This window comes from Heterocephalus glaber, unplaced genomic scaffold (genome assembly GCF_053883595.1).
Source record: "Heterocephalus glaber isolate CG9 unplaced genomic scaffold, H.glaber_assembly_v1.0 deba00000281, whole genome shotgun sequence".
NCBI classification, from domain to species: Eukaryota; Metazoa; Chordata; class Mammalia; order Rodentia; family Bathyergidae; genus Heterocephalus; species Heterocephalus glaber.
Window position 1 is genome coordinate 12327931 of NW_028258139.1, and position 14716 is coordinate 12342646.

Genomic DNA, 14716 nt, shown 5'->3' on the forward strand with positions numbered 1-14716 from the left:
AGCCCCACCTATAACCACATGAGGCTTTGAGGGGGGGTGGCCATCTAGATACAAGCTATAACACCCGGCAACTTAGCAGGAGCATATCAAAGGAAAAAATAAAAAGACCTAGTGATATACCTTGGTGGGAGAGTGCCCTGGATTTGACTACAGTACAAAAATAGAAAGAAAAAAAAAAAAGAAGAGGGAAATTACACCTGTAATCTCAGCACTTGGGAGCCTGAGATAGGAGGATTGACACAAATTCAAGGCCAGCCTGGGCTACCTAGTGAGTTCAAGGCCAACCTGAATTACATACTGAGACCGTGTCTCAACCTCCCACCCCCAAAAGAAACTAAATACTTGTATTAGTCACTTTCCCAGTGCTAGAACAAAATACCCAACACTTTCAACTTAAAAAAAGAGGTTTATCGCCGCCTGTCCTGCAAGCAAAAGGACCCGGTACCAAAAAAAAAAAAAAAAAAAAGAGGCTTATTGTTGGGAGCAATTCTACATAATTTTGGGGGAAAATTTCACAATTAAAATTATGATTAGGTCTTGTTCTGCCTACAGGCCAGCTAGTCATGTCAAGACAGAACTCCATTTTGGCCTCGGGTCACAGCTAAAACCTCAATGGTCCGTGATGCTGTGATGCTCCAGGATAAGATTACACCAGCTGAAGACATCCTGGGAGGAACAAAATCTTCATGTAGATAGTTCCTCATTGTTCTAGGATTTCACAGCCACTGCCCCAGGAGTGACCTTTTACATCTATTACTCTCCAGATGTACCGAACTCCCCACCTTGAATCATCTGTTACATTTGTTTCTCCTGATGGACTGAATAAAGGTGGGGCAAACTCTGGGGCTTTGTCTTTGCCACCCAGAGCAGCATTGATTAGGCCCAAAGCTCAGCTTCTTCTCTAAGTCTCATTTTTTCTATCTTTTCTGTCTAATAAATTAATTTGCCTGTGTTGTCATGGCTCGCAGGAGACTAGGACTTACTGCAGAGGTTCTAGTAATGTCCCCTTTTCCCTGTTCCCTACAGCTTATTTTGGTTCATAGTTTTAGAGTGTTCAGTTCATGGTTGGTTGGCTATAAGGGAAAAACAGCACAGCAGAACAGCATGGTGGAGCTGCTCACCCCTGTGGCAGCCAGGAAACAGAGAGAGGAGAGAGAAAGAAGGAACCTGGGTCAAGAATATACCCTTCCAGTTACCTACCTCCTTCAACCAAGCCCCACCTCCTAACAGCACATTCAGCTATGAACTCATTGATGGAATGATCCATTGATACTGAGGTATGATGCCCCATGCTTATAATCCCAGCACTTGGGAAGCTGAGGCGAAAGAATTGCCAAGAGTTCCAGCAGCCTGGGCTACATAGGGAGTTCAAGGTCAACCTGGACTACATACCAATACCCTGTCTCAAAAGCCAAAACAAAACAAAAAAAATCCATTGACCAATAATAGTGCCCTGTGATCCAATCACCTTCCAAAAGCCCAACTTCTGAACATGAATCTTTTGGGAAACATTTTAGATCTAAACCCAAATGAAGCAAAAGAAAGGAAATAACATCAAGACATAAAGTAAAGAAATAAAAAAACAGAACAGAGGGCCGGGGATTTAGCTCAGTGGTTCCACCGCCTGCCTCGCAAGCACAAGGTTCTGAGTTCGATCCCTGGTACCAAGAAAAAAAAAAACAGAACAGAAAAATATCAATAAGAACAAAGGCTAGTTATATGAGAAAAATCAATAAATTTGATAGCCTAATTAGTAAAAAAAAGGAGAAAAAAATTACTGATATCAAGAATGAGCCAGGCATGGTGGTGCATGCCTATAATCCCAGCACTTGAGAGGCTAAGAGAGGAGGATTGTCAGGAGTTCAAGTCCAGCCTGGGTTACATAGTGAGTTCAAGGCCAGCCTGGATTGCATAGCTAGAACCTGTCACAAAAAAAAAAAAAAAAAAAAAAAAGAATGAGACAGATGACATCACTATAGATTCTACAGATCTATAGATAACTAAAAGGATAATACAAAAAGACAGGCATGCCTGTAATCCCAGCACTCAGGAGGCTGAGGTGGGGAGGTAGGAGTAGAGTCTTGATTTCAAGGACAGCCTAAACCACATAGGGAGACCCTATCTCAAAACAAAACAAAGGATAGTAAGAATATACTCTTGGCCAGGGATGTACCTCAGTGGTGCCATGCCTGCCTTTCAAGTACATGGTCCTGAGTTCGATCCCCAGTACAAAAAAAAAAGAATACATTCTGACCAACTTTATTCCAGTAAATTCAACCACTTAAAAGAAACAAACTCCTTAAGACATAAGCTACCAGCTGGACATGGTGGTGCACACCTGCGATCCCAGCACTCAGGAGGCTGAAGCAGGAGGACTGCAATGAGTTCGAGGCCAGCCTGGACTTCATAGTGAGTCCAGGGCCAGCCTGAACTACAAAGCGAGACCGTCTCAAAACAAACAACATTAGCTACCAAAGCTCACTAAAAAAGAAAGATTTAGCCAGGCATGGTGGCACATGGCTGCAATCCAAGCACCTAGGAGGTTGAGGCAGGAGGACTGCCATAAGTTTGAGGCCAGAATGGGCTACAGAGTGAGTTCAAAACCAGCAAAGGAGGGAGGGAGGGGAGAGGGGGAGGGAGAGAGAGGAAGGGAGAGAGAGGAAGGGAGGGGGAGGGGCAGGGAGAAGAAGGGGGAGGGAGAGTAAGGGGGAGATTACATTTAAATATACTTATATCTAAGCAGCCTTTTTGGAAATTTTTTTCAGTACTGGGCATTGAACCTGGGCCTTGAGCATGGTAAGTAAACATTACTACTGAGCCACACACCTCCAGCCCCTAAATAGCCTATATGTAATAAAGAAATTGAATGTATAGTTAAAAACCTTCCCACAAAGCCTAGATGGCTTTCTGGAGGATTTTGTCAAATATTTAAGGATAAAATAATACCCATGGTATAAAAATTCTTCCAGAGAAACTGAAAAAAGAGAACACTTCTCAACTGATTCTATGAGGCCAGTGTTCCTCTCAAAGCCGGACAGACTGCAAAGAAACTATAGCCAACATCCCTCGCAGACAGAGATGGAAAACTTTTTAAACAATATTTTACCAAATCATTCAGCAACACATAAGAAAGAGGGGCAGGGGCCGGGGATTTAGCTCAGTGGTTCCAGCACCTGCCTCGTAAGCGCAAGGACCCAAGTTTGATCCCCAGCACCAAAAAAAAAAAAAAATACCTATAGTTAACATTGCTTAATGGTAAGTGTACAGTAATACCTTTGTACTACTGCTTTAAAAGTCATCAAATTTGGTACTCAGTACTTTTTTTTTTTCTTCCGGTACCAGGGATCAAACTCAGGACCTTGTGCTTGCCAGGCAGGCATGGCACCACTGAGCTACATCCCTGGCCCAGTACTCTTTCTTTTTTGAGACAGGGTCTCACTATATAGTTCAAGGTGGCCTTGAACTCACTATGCAGTCTAAGCTAGCCTTGAACTCATAGCAATCCTCCTGCCTCAGCCTCCTGAGTGCTGGAATTACAGGCATGCACCACCATGCCTGGCTACCTTTTGATGTGAAAAGTTTGTCCCAGTACACTTCATCTGTTTGGTACTCAATGTGCAAGCCAAAACTTGTCAATGTCAAATGTATCATGACTCACTACCCTTTCCAACCAGAATAACTTGTTTAGTACTCATTAAACCTCCAAGAAACAATTAATGAGTATCAAGTACTACTGTATTAGTCATTTTCTCATCCCTGGGACAAAATACCAGACACTCACAACATAAGGAAAGAAAGGTTTTGGCTCACAGTCTTAGTGAGTTCAGGTCATGGTTGTCTAGCTCTAAGGCAGAAATGGCATAGTAGAAGGGTATGGTAGAGGAAAGCTGATCAACTCATGGCAGCCAGGAAGCAGAGAGAAGGGAGGAACCAGGGACAAGAACAGACCCTTCTAGTTGATGCCTCCAGTGACATCTGTCAACCAGGTCCCACCTCCTAATGATACTGTGTGTTCAGCCATAAACTCATCAATGGATTAATCCACTGATGAAAATAGTACCCCAATAATCCAACCATCACCTCTGAAACACACAAGATTTTTGGTGGACTTTTTAGATCTAAACCATAACAATAAAAGAACTAAAAGCTATTCATGTTAAGATGGGGAAAAAGGCAACCATCTTTTTACACCTCATGTTAGAGAGTCAAGTCAGGATAGTATAATCAGGCAAGAAAAAAATAACGAAAAGAAAACTATCACAGGTGATGTGACCATTATCATGGAGACCCTACAGAATCTCCAGCTGGGACCAGAATTAAGTCAGTTAGCAAGGTCACAGGATGCAAAGTAAATGCATAAAACAGTTTGGGGGCGGGGGGAGTACTTGTAAATGAACCACTGAGCTATATTCCCAGCCCTCAAAAATAGTTTTATTTTTACATACTAATAATGAACATCTGAAAATGGCACACCATTTTCCAGAGAACAAAAAATACATACATGGAATATTTAGGGATGAATCTGACAAAAGATGTGCTACAGGATACACAAATACTATCAAACATTATTGAGAGATATTAAGGAAAATTAAATAAATGGAGAGATATACTGCCCAAAGAAATAAATTCTTCCCAAATAGACCTATAAATTCAATGTATTCCCTATAAAAAAAAAAATCCCACCAAGCCAGGCAGAGTGGACCATGCATGTCACCCTCAGTACTTTGGGAGGCTGGGGCAAGAAGATCACAAGTTCCAACCCAGCCTGGGTGACTGAACAAGAACCTGCCTAGGGCTGGGGATTTAGCTCAGTGGTTCTACTGCCTGCCTTGCAAGTGGAAGGATCAGAGTTCGATCCCCACTACCAAAAAAAAAAAAAAAAAAAAAAAAAAGAACTTGCCTCAAAATTTTAAAAAAAAAATTAAAAAGGCTGGAAATATAGCTCAGTGTAAAGGCCCTGGGTTCCACCTCCAGTACCACCTCCAACCCCCCCCCACTAAATTCCACTGGGCTTTTTTTTTTTTTTTTTTTTAGTATGGGTCTCACTATGTTCCTATGTTTCCCTGGCTGGTCCTGAACTTCTGGGCTCAAGCAACCCTCCCACCTTAGCCTCCCAAATAGGTGGACCTATATGAGCATACTACAGCTCCCAGCTCTAAAGGTAATTTTTCTTTCTTTTCTTTTTCTTTTTTTGCAGTACTGTGAATTGATTTCAAGGGCCTCATGTGTGCTAAACATGCACTCTATAATTGAGTACACCCTCAGTCCCTGGACAAATGATTTTCAACAAAGGTCCAAAGGCAGTTCATTAGAGAAGGTATAGTCTTGGGGGCTGGGGATTTAGCTCAGTGGTTCTGCTGCCTGCCTCAGAAGTGCAAGGACCCGAGTTCGATCCCTGGTACAAAAAAAAGAGAGAAGGTATAATCTTTTCAACAAGCAGTGCTAGGGCCAGGGATTTAGCTCAGTGGTTTCACCGCCTGCTGCGCAAGCGCAAGGACCCGAGTTCGATCTCCGGTACCAAAAAAAAAAAGAAACAAGCAGTGCTGAAAAACTGGATACCCATATACATCAATCTATATCTCCAGCCATACACAAAAACTCAAAATGACTCAGAGACCTAAATGTAAAACTTAAAATTATAAAACTTCTAGAAAGAATCAAAGAAGAAACTCTTTATGATTGATACCAAAAGCAAAATCTAAAAAAGAAAAATCTGATAAACTAAATTTGTAAAAACTAAGAATTTCTACTCTCTGAATACCCAATATGGGACTAAAATTGAACACATGAACTCCACAATCCACATCACTTAGTGAGGGACACAGTGCAACAAATGCCCACATGCTCCTCTTTCCCTTAGGTCCCTGCTCTGCCTTGGTGCCTTTCCCTGCACACCTTCCATGCTCAGAACACTGACCTCATTGTGTCACACTATAGCCCACTGCTGCCTTAGAACCAAAGCCAACACCTTCCACATATGCTGCCACTACTGAGAGCTACTTCTAACATGCCCACCTTACCCTGGCACCTGGCCAACTTGAAATTCAGCCAGCAGCTTTGCCCCAAGCCTCTGAGTTCTGCTGGGTTCACATTAGTGTACTGATGCCCTCTCCACCACTGGAATCCTGTATGTTCTTCCAGGACCAGTGACTAAACATTCCCCCAGCTCTTTATTCATGCAGTAAAGGTAGGATCAGCAATAAGTATAAACCACTGTATGTGCCAGTCTGTTTTCTCCAGTGGTTTGTAAATTAGGGTGCACAAAATTTAGCAAACAAAATATTTGTTTCCAGAACCAGGTGTGGTGGCACATGCCTGCAATCTCAGCTTCTTGGGAGGCTGAGGCAGGAGGATCACAGGTTTGAGACTAGCCTGGGTAACTTGGAGACCACATCAAAACAAAAAAAAAATAAAAAGGGTGGGATGGACCAGGGATTTAGTTCAGTGGCACCATGCCTGCCTTGCAAGCTCAAGGTCCTGAGTTTGATCCTCATTACCAAAAAAAAAAAAAAAAAATTGTCAGATGTAGCTAAGGACTCCTTGGGTTCAATCTACAGTACCTACCCCGCAAAAAAAGGCACAGAGCTGGGGGAATAGCTCAGTGGTAGAACACTTGCCTAGCATGTGTGAAGCCCAGGTTTCCATCCCCAGGACTGCTAAAAAAATAAATAAAACTATGCACACAAACCAGATGCACCTGTAGTCCTAGTTAGTTGAAAGGCTGAGGCAGAAGGATCACTCAAGACATAATGAGACTGCATCTCAAGGAGGAAAACAAATAGGTACACAAATTATGATAAGGCCAGGAAAAATACAGTGGTTAAGGAAGAAAAAGTATTCTATGATAGGGTAGAACATAAAGGCAAAGTGTTCAATAAATAGCACTGAAACAGCTAGTTAATGTTTAGGAAATTAAAAAAAAAAATCAATCTTCTTTACATCTTTCCTTATCCCAAAATAAGTTCCAGAAGGATGCAAGAGTTAAATGTAGAAAATCAAAACTGTAAAAGTCCTACTAGAAAATACAACAAGCCAGGTGCAGTGGTACATACCTGTAATCTCAGGAGGCTGAGACAGGAGGATCAAAAGTTCAAGTTCCACCTGGGCAATTTGGCAAGACCCTGTCTCAAAATATAAACAAACAAATAGGGTTGGGAATAGCTCAGTGGTAGAGAGTTCCTGGGTTTGAGCTCCAGTTTAAAAGAAAAAAAGGGGGCTGGGGATTTAGCTCAGTGGTTCCGCCGTCTGCCCTGCAAGCGCAAGGACCCAAGTTTGATCCCCGGAACCAAAAAAAAAAAGGAAAAGGAAGGGAAAACAAGTAAGTACTTTATAGTCTTGGACTTGAAAGGACTTCTATAAGACAAACACAAAACCCAGACACCACTGATCACTGTCCTGTGTGACTATATAAAAACTTTAAATTTCTAGCTGGGTGCAGTGATACATTCCTGCAATCCCAGCTACTTCAGAGGCTGAGTGTGAGTGTGTATCTGATATGTCTCGCTCTCTTTTTTCAGTACTGCAGACTGAACCCAGGACCTCACCCATGCTACTCAACTCCTCTACCACTGAGCTACATCCCCAACCTACCTCATCTCCTAAAATTAAATAAACAAATTTAAAAATTTATACATATATATGGCAGGGGTTATAGCTCAGTGCTTGAGTGTGTCCTTGGTATGCATGAGGCCGTAGGTCTAATTCCCAGTACTAAAAGAAAAAAAGAAAGAAAAGGAAAAGCCAGGCACAGTGGTGCACACCTATAATCCTAGCACTTGGAAAGCCACCGCAGAAGGATTACAAGTTCAAGCCCCACCTGGACAATTTAGCAAGACTGTCTCAAAATTTGAAAAGAGGGGGGCCGGGGATTTAGCTCAGTGGTTTCGCCGCCTGCTGCGCAAGTGCAAAGACTGGAGTTCGATCCCTGGTACCAAAAAGAAAAAAGAAAAAAGAGGGGGAGGGCGTCGGGGATGTAGCTCAGTGCAAAGGCCCTGGGTTTGTTTATCCCTGATATTGAGACAGTAAACCAATATATATCCATCCATCCTATATCCTACACCCATCTAGACCAGTGGTGGTGAACCTACAGCACACATGCCACAGCAGGCTGTCTGTTATCACTGAAAGCTGTAAAAGGTTCACCATCACTGACCTAGATCATACATCTACTGCACCAACACCCTACATACACCCTCACTCCTCCCTAGTCACAAGTGGAGCACAAACTGAGTAAAAGACAAGAAAACACAGGTAACAAAAGCAAAAATAAATGCTGAGACATAACAGCAAGTGAAGGATTAACAATGGAATGGGAGAAAATATGTACAAACTTTAGCTGATAAGTCGTTAATATCCAAAATACATAAGAAAGCTCAACAAGCAGGTAACAAGTTTAAAATGGGCAAGGCTGGGGATTTAGCTCAGTGGCACCACGCCTGCCTGGCAAGCACAAGATCCTGAGTTTGATTCCCAGTACCAAAAAAAATATTTAAAATGGGCAAAGGACCAGAATAAACATTTTGCAAAAGACATACAGATAGCCAATAGGTATATGGAAAATGCTTAACATCACCAATTAACGCAAATTAAATATACAATGAATCCTCTCCCCACCTGTCCCACGTGCAGTTTTTGGCACTCTGGTGTCCCAGCTCCACCTGCCTGACCAAAATTTCAAGAGACCTAAGGGCTGGGATTCAGCTCAGTGGCGCTGCGCCTGCCTCACAAGCACAAGGTCCTGAGTTCAATCCCAGGTATCGGAAAAAAAAAAAGATTTCAAGAGATTTACCAAAACGCCATCTCAAATGGAACATACCATGGAAACCATGACATTTACTTTCTACAATGCTGAGAATAAAAGATACTTGATGAAGGAAGATCTGAGTATTCATGAAAAAGGAGTTCCTTGATTTCTGGAAAATCAAAAAAGACCACTTGCTATGGACAAATGACCAAGGGCCTCATCTGTGCCAGGATGGCAAGGTGGGCCTGCAGAGTTGCTGCTCGCTGACTGCAGGCTATCATGCAAGGACTATCTTGTTTCTGTTTTTTGGGGTTTTGGGGGGTTTTTTGTGGGTTTTTTGGTATGGGGATCAAACTCAGGACCTTGTGCTTGCAAGGCAGGCCCCAGATGAGCTTTTGATTGTTATACTGTTTGTATCATCTTGTGCCCAATAAAATTCTTTTTAGTTGGGGAGGGGAGGTCCTCAAAAAATAAAAATAGAACTACCACATGACCCAGCAATCCTACTACTGAGTAAATATTCCAATGAAATGGGGCCGGGGATTTAGCTCAGTGGTTCCGGTGCCTGCCTCAAACGCTCAAGATCAAGAGTTTGATCCCCGGTACCAAAAACAAACAATGAAATGAATCACTACGCCAAAGAGACATCTGCATCCCCATGTTCACTGCAGGATTATTCACAATGGCCAGGATATAGAATCAACCTAAGTGTCCAACAATGGATGAATGGATAAAGAAAATATGGTGGTATGGACAAAGGCTACTTATCCCTAAAGTGAAATAAGTGGTAAAGTGTGAAGTGAAATAAGCCAGTCACATAAAAACAAATACTCTGGGCCAGGGAATTAGCTCAGTGGTTTTTGCCGCCTGCTGCGCAAGCGCAAGGACCTGAATTCGATCCCCGGTACCAAAAAAAAAAAAAAAAAAAAAACCACAAATACTCTCTGATCTCACTTAGAATCTAAAAATGTTGAACTCACTATGCACAGTGCCTCATGCCTATAATCCTAGCTACTCAAGAGGCTGAGGTAGGAGGATTGGAAGTTCAAGGCCAGACTGAGCAATTTTGCAAGACCCTGTCTCAAAATTAAAAGGGCTGAGATGTAATTCACTGACAGAGAGCTTATCCAGCAGTTTCAAGCACCAGTAACAACAAAAATAAAATAAAGCTGGGCCGGGGATTTAGCTCAGTGGTTCCGGCGCCTGCCTTGCAAGCGCAAAGTCCCGAGTTTGATCTCTGGTGCCAAAAAAATAATAATAAAAAAAAAATAAAATAAAATAAAGTTGAACTCATAGAAGCAGAGAATGGAATGGTGGTTATCAGAAGCTGGGCAATTGGATAAATTACAATGTTTCAATTAGATGGGAAGACTAGGGTCAAGAGATGTATTTGTGGGCCTGGGATTTAGCTCAGTGGTTTTGCCTCCTGCTGCGCAAGCACAAGGACCCGAGTTCGATCCCTGGTACCAAAAAAAAAAAAAAAAAAAAAAAAATCATTGTCTGAAGAGATGTATTTGTACAATTAAGTATTTACTTAATAAGAATGTCTGGTATACTTGAACATTGCTAAAAGAATAGATTTTTAAGTATTCTCACCACAGATAAACAAGTATGTGAGGTAATGCATATGTTAAGTAGCTTGATTTTGCCATTGCATGATGTACATATTTCAAAACATCGTGTTGTACACCATGTTTAAATTTTTGGCAGTTTAAAAATAAATAACAATTTTGTAAAAAGAAAAATAAGGCCGAGTGTAATGGTGCATGCCTGTAATCCCCAGCACTTGGGAGGCTGTGGCAGGAGAATTGCTGCAAGTTCAAGGCTAGCCTGGGCTACATAGTGAGTTCAAGGCTAGCCTGAATTACTAGCGAGACCCTGTCTCAAAAACCTAAAAAAAAAAAAAAGAAGTATAAGGCAGAATAAATCATTCATAATACATATAACAACAGGCTATTTGGAGGTGTGTTGTGGTTTTTTTTGGTACCGGGGATCGAACTCAGGACTTTGTGCTTACGAGGCAGGCGTCGGAACCACTGAGCTAAATCCCCAGCTTGGGGTGTTTTGGGTTTTTTTTTTGAGATACGGTCTCACCACATCCAGATTAATTAGCCTAATATTAACATGCACAGGAGTGTGCACATCACTAAGAGAAACAAGATAAGGGGCAAGGAACACTGGAATTCTCAGAAGAGACAGCCAATAGATATATGGGAACTGTAATGACCACCCCTTAGAACAAGCAGATGTATCTTACGAGCCCAGTGTGGTGGTGAATGCCTGTAATCCCAGCATTTGGGAGGCTGAGAAAAAAGGATCCTCATGAGGTCAAGGGCAGCCTGGGCTACATAGTCAATTCAAATCCAGTCTGAACTACAAAATAAGACTCTGTCCAAAAAAAAATCTTGCTGTCTTTCCAGAGTTGACAGGCAATGCGGCACATTGGTTAGTGAAACACTCAGAACTAGAGCCAGACACCCCTTGGCACATGCTTACTGCATAGCCATTAGCAAGTGTGGAATCTCCTGAGTCCCCTTCTACCATATGCTAAGTGTTGATGATCAGTACCTCCAGTAGTAGGCCATGACTTGGAGTGAAGCCAGGCACAGAGTGAGCTCCCTGAACATCAGATGTGGTAAGGATAAGGACTGTCTCAGTGCTGGGCACTGATACCAGTGTCGGAGGTTGAGGAGTGGCCACTACAAACCTAAAAGACCAAGTATTTTTCTACATCTATCTGAGATGCCCTCACACTAGTGCACAGACATTTATGTATGCCAATGTTAGAAAAAACCTAAATGCCTGTCAAGGATTTGAATAATTGGGGGGAGGGGGGTAGTGCTGGAAATGGAACCTAGGGGCACTCTACTACTGAGGTACATCTCCAGGCTTCTTTTGTTGTTGTTTTTGAGACAGAGTATCGATACGTAGTTCAAGCTGGCCTTGAACTTGCTATGTACACTGGCCTCCAACTGGCACAATCTTCCTGCTTTAGCCTTCTGTGTGCTGGAATTATGGGCATGTAATCACTATGTCCTGCTTTTGTAAAAAATTTTGAGACAGTGTCTAGCTAAGTTTCCTAGGCTGGAATTGAATTTGAAAACCTACCTCAGCCTCTCAGAGTGCTAACATTAACAGGCATATGTCACCATGCCCAGCTCTGGGTAAATTTAAAACACAAAACCAGGCCAGGTGTGGTGGCACATGCCTATAATCCCAGCACTCAGGAAGCTGAGGCAGGAGGATCACTGTTAGTTTAAGGCTGGCCTGGGCTGCATAGTGAGTTCAAGGCCAGCCTGAACTACACAGTAAAACCCTGTCTCAAAAAACAAAAACAAAACCAAACCAAAAAAACACAAAACACAAAACCAAAATTAATTGGAGAAAGTGGTAGATAAATAGAATTGATGAGGTCTCTCTATATATACTGTATACATGTTTATAGGACTGAAGAAGCTGTATCCTCTTGGTTCCACATTTAGTAAATGCTCACTAGGCGCTGTCTCAGGCCCACACAATCACTGGATGAAGGTTCTCTTGGGCCACATAAAGGACTCACAAAAGTAGTGCAGCTGCCAGATATACTGGCACAGCAGAGGCACTGGGCCACCTACACTCAACCCAGAGGGGGTCAGATGAGGTCATGGAAGGCAAAGCAGGCTACATGTACCACAGCCCAGAGGCAGCAATGAGCTACCCTGGAGCCTGTGGGAAGGTCACAGACTGCCCCACCCAGCCACTGGATCCAAAAATCTCTTTTTCCTAACAGGGGCCAGAGAAGAGTCAACTTCCAGAGTCACCAGCAAGCACTTGGACTGGTGACCCAAGGTGATGCTGTCCAGCACTCCTTGCTTACCACCCACCGACAGCATGATTTCTCAACATAAGCCATGTGAAGCTGTGTCATGAGGTTCACAGGCAACCTCTGAAGCAAAGTGACTTCTCCAGCTCTGTGAAGAAAGCATGATTCTCGTGACTTTCAGCAGCCAGTATTCTGAGTACTGGCCAGGAAACTGAAAGAGCCATGAGAGTCTTGCCTGGTGCTCCTTCCCTAAGAGGATCAAGCTACGTAAGCTGGCATACGGAGAGGATGTTTTTAACTCCAAACAACTCAGCTCAGAGAAAGGAAGTTACCAGGCCTGGGGTTGCTGATGACAGCAACAACTTTGCTTCTTACCTGGGTCTCTGTGGACCCCCAGAAAGAAATCTGAGCACCAACATCTGCTTCCCCACATGGATGGCCATGAACTCAAGCAAACACATGCTCCACAGATTCCACTGTGACCCCCTAATGTCCCTCAGGATGGAGCAGTCCTTCCTGAGGGAGGGAGAAGAAGCAAGATGCAAGTATGAATAAGCTACAGTGGCCCCAATATCAGTTTCAAGTGAACAAAGACAACTCAACTCAACCTCTGGTTATTCCACTCTAACACCAAAAAGACCAGCGACACCTGGTAATGTGGGCTGAACCTGAAGCCCAGGAATGAAGATCCTGTTCACAGCATCCCCAGGCCTGCAGCTGCTGAGACTATACAGGCAACCATATCATAAACACCTGTACCAACAAAATATCTCTCACAGTCAAACATTCCCATGGACTTCCCTCCCACTTCCATCCAGATGGTCATGGCTACTCAAGCCCCAAATCTCTAATACTTAACCCACTATCTTTATCCCAGGCCTCCTCTTTCCTACAATATCACTACTCAGTGATGTAGGTCAGAAATCAGTATCATCAGCTCCTGTTCCTCCACCTCCCACCCTACACCTTCTCCAGTTCTACCACCATCTCTTTTCAATATGGTCTCTGCCTCCAGGACTAGCAACTCAAAGGTGGACTCCACTCCACAGCTACTCCAATTCACACTCCCTGGCTCAGCAGCTCCTGGGCTTCCCACGCCAGCATCTCTGTCCCATTCCCACACCCCTTGTGCTTACCTCGCTGCACTGGAGTTTATGACTGTCCGGTTCCCACCCTGAGCTGGCAAAGGGGAATTTACCTAAGGTGTGTAAACGGAGCCAATACTGCAGGTTCACTGGCGCTGCAGGAAAAACGATCTCCAAATCAGATGGCCCAGCCGGCTCGGCACCACCTAGAACTAGTCTTGCCTGAAAGCTGGCTGCCTACAGCCCTCCCCGTTGTGTGACCTACACTATCGGACCAGCAGTCCTCGTGACTGGACAAATCATCACCCTACTCTACATCGCCTCCTGTCGAAACAAACACGGAAAGATTAGCGGCCCTGGTGTGCGTGGGCTTTCCAACTCTCCAGGTTTGGGCTGAGCTTCCCAGTGAGGGTGGAGGGAACCTCCGGTGACCCCACTGTAGGTCAAAGGGACGAGGATCCTGAGGCCCCTCAGGAGGGAGGGACAGTGACCGGGAGCCACTGAATTCCCAGGAGGGGGAGGGACGGAGACCACCCAGTTCCCAAGAGGGGTAAGGACGGGGAGCCACTAAGTTTCCGGGAGGGGCAGGGACGCAAACCAGGCGCCCCCTGGGAGGCAGGGACAAGCACCAGGGAGCCAGGCGCTGGCGTCCGCAAGTGAAGAGCTGACTAACAAGTTCCCAGGTCTCTCTTCCGGGTGCGACGCGGCGTAGCCGGCTCTGCAGGGCGAACCTGAGCCGAGAGAGGGGCAGGCCCCGACCACGAGACTCCAGGATTCCAGGCGCTCGCCGCCAACCTTGGGGAGGCGCCCCCTGACTACACTTCCCCGCCGCACAGTAGAGGCGCAGGTTCCAGCCTCTCCCGCCCAGGTTCCCCGAGGGGTGAAGGGCGTCTCCCCAGAGCAGCGTCGGAAGGCTAGCTCCAGCCGGCAGTTTACCTGAGGAGCTACAACGCAGCGGCCCGGGCGCCGCCCTCCCGCCCAGCCGATGTCTGGAATGGGCGGAGACTCACACAGAGCCCGCCTCCTCCGATCTCTGGCCAACCGCGGCCTGGCGAACTGCATCCTGGTCCCGCCTCCACACTGGAC

The 14716-nt window shown here is 44.5% G+C and overlaps 1 protein-coding gene across 21 annotated transcripts in view; it reads right to left on the reverse strand.

The window, feature by feature from the left end:
- Positions 1-14716, reverse strand: part of Mroh1 (maestro heat like repeat family member 1) — a 78102-nt gene extending 63386 nt beyond the window's left edge. For 13 of the 21 annotated variants that reach the window (XM_013069225.3, XM_087183372.1, XM_013069211.3 and 10 more), the window contains exon 1: positions 14567-14716. The gene's annotated coding sequence lies outside the window, so the exon portion shown is untranslated. The other 8 variants (XM_087183299.1, XM_087183294.1, XM_087183356.1 and 5 more) reach the window with 8 other exon arrangements.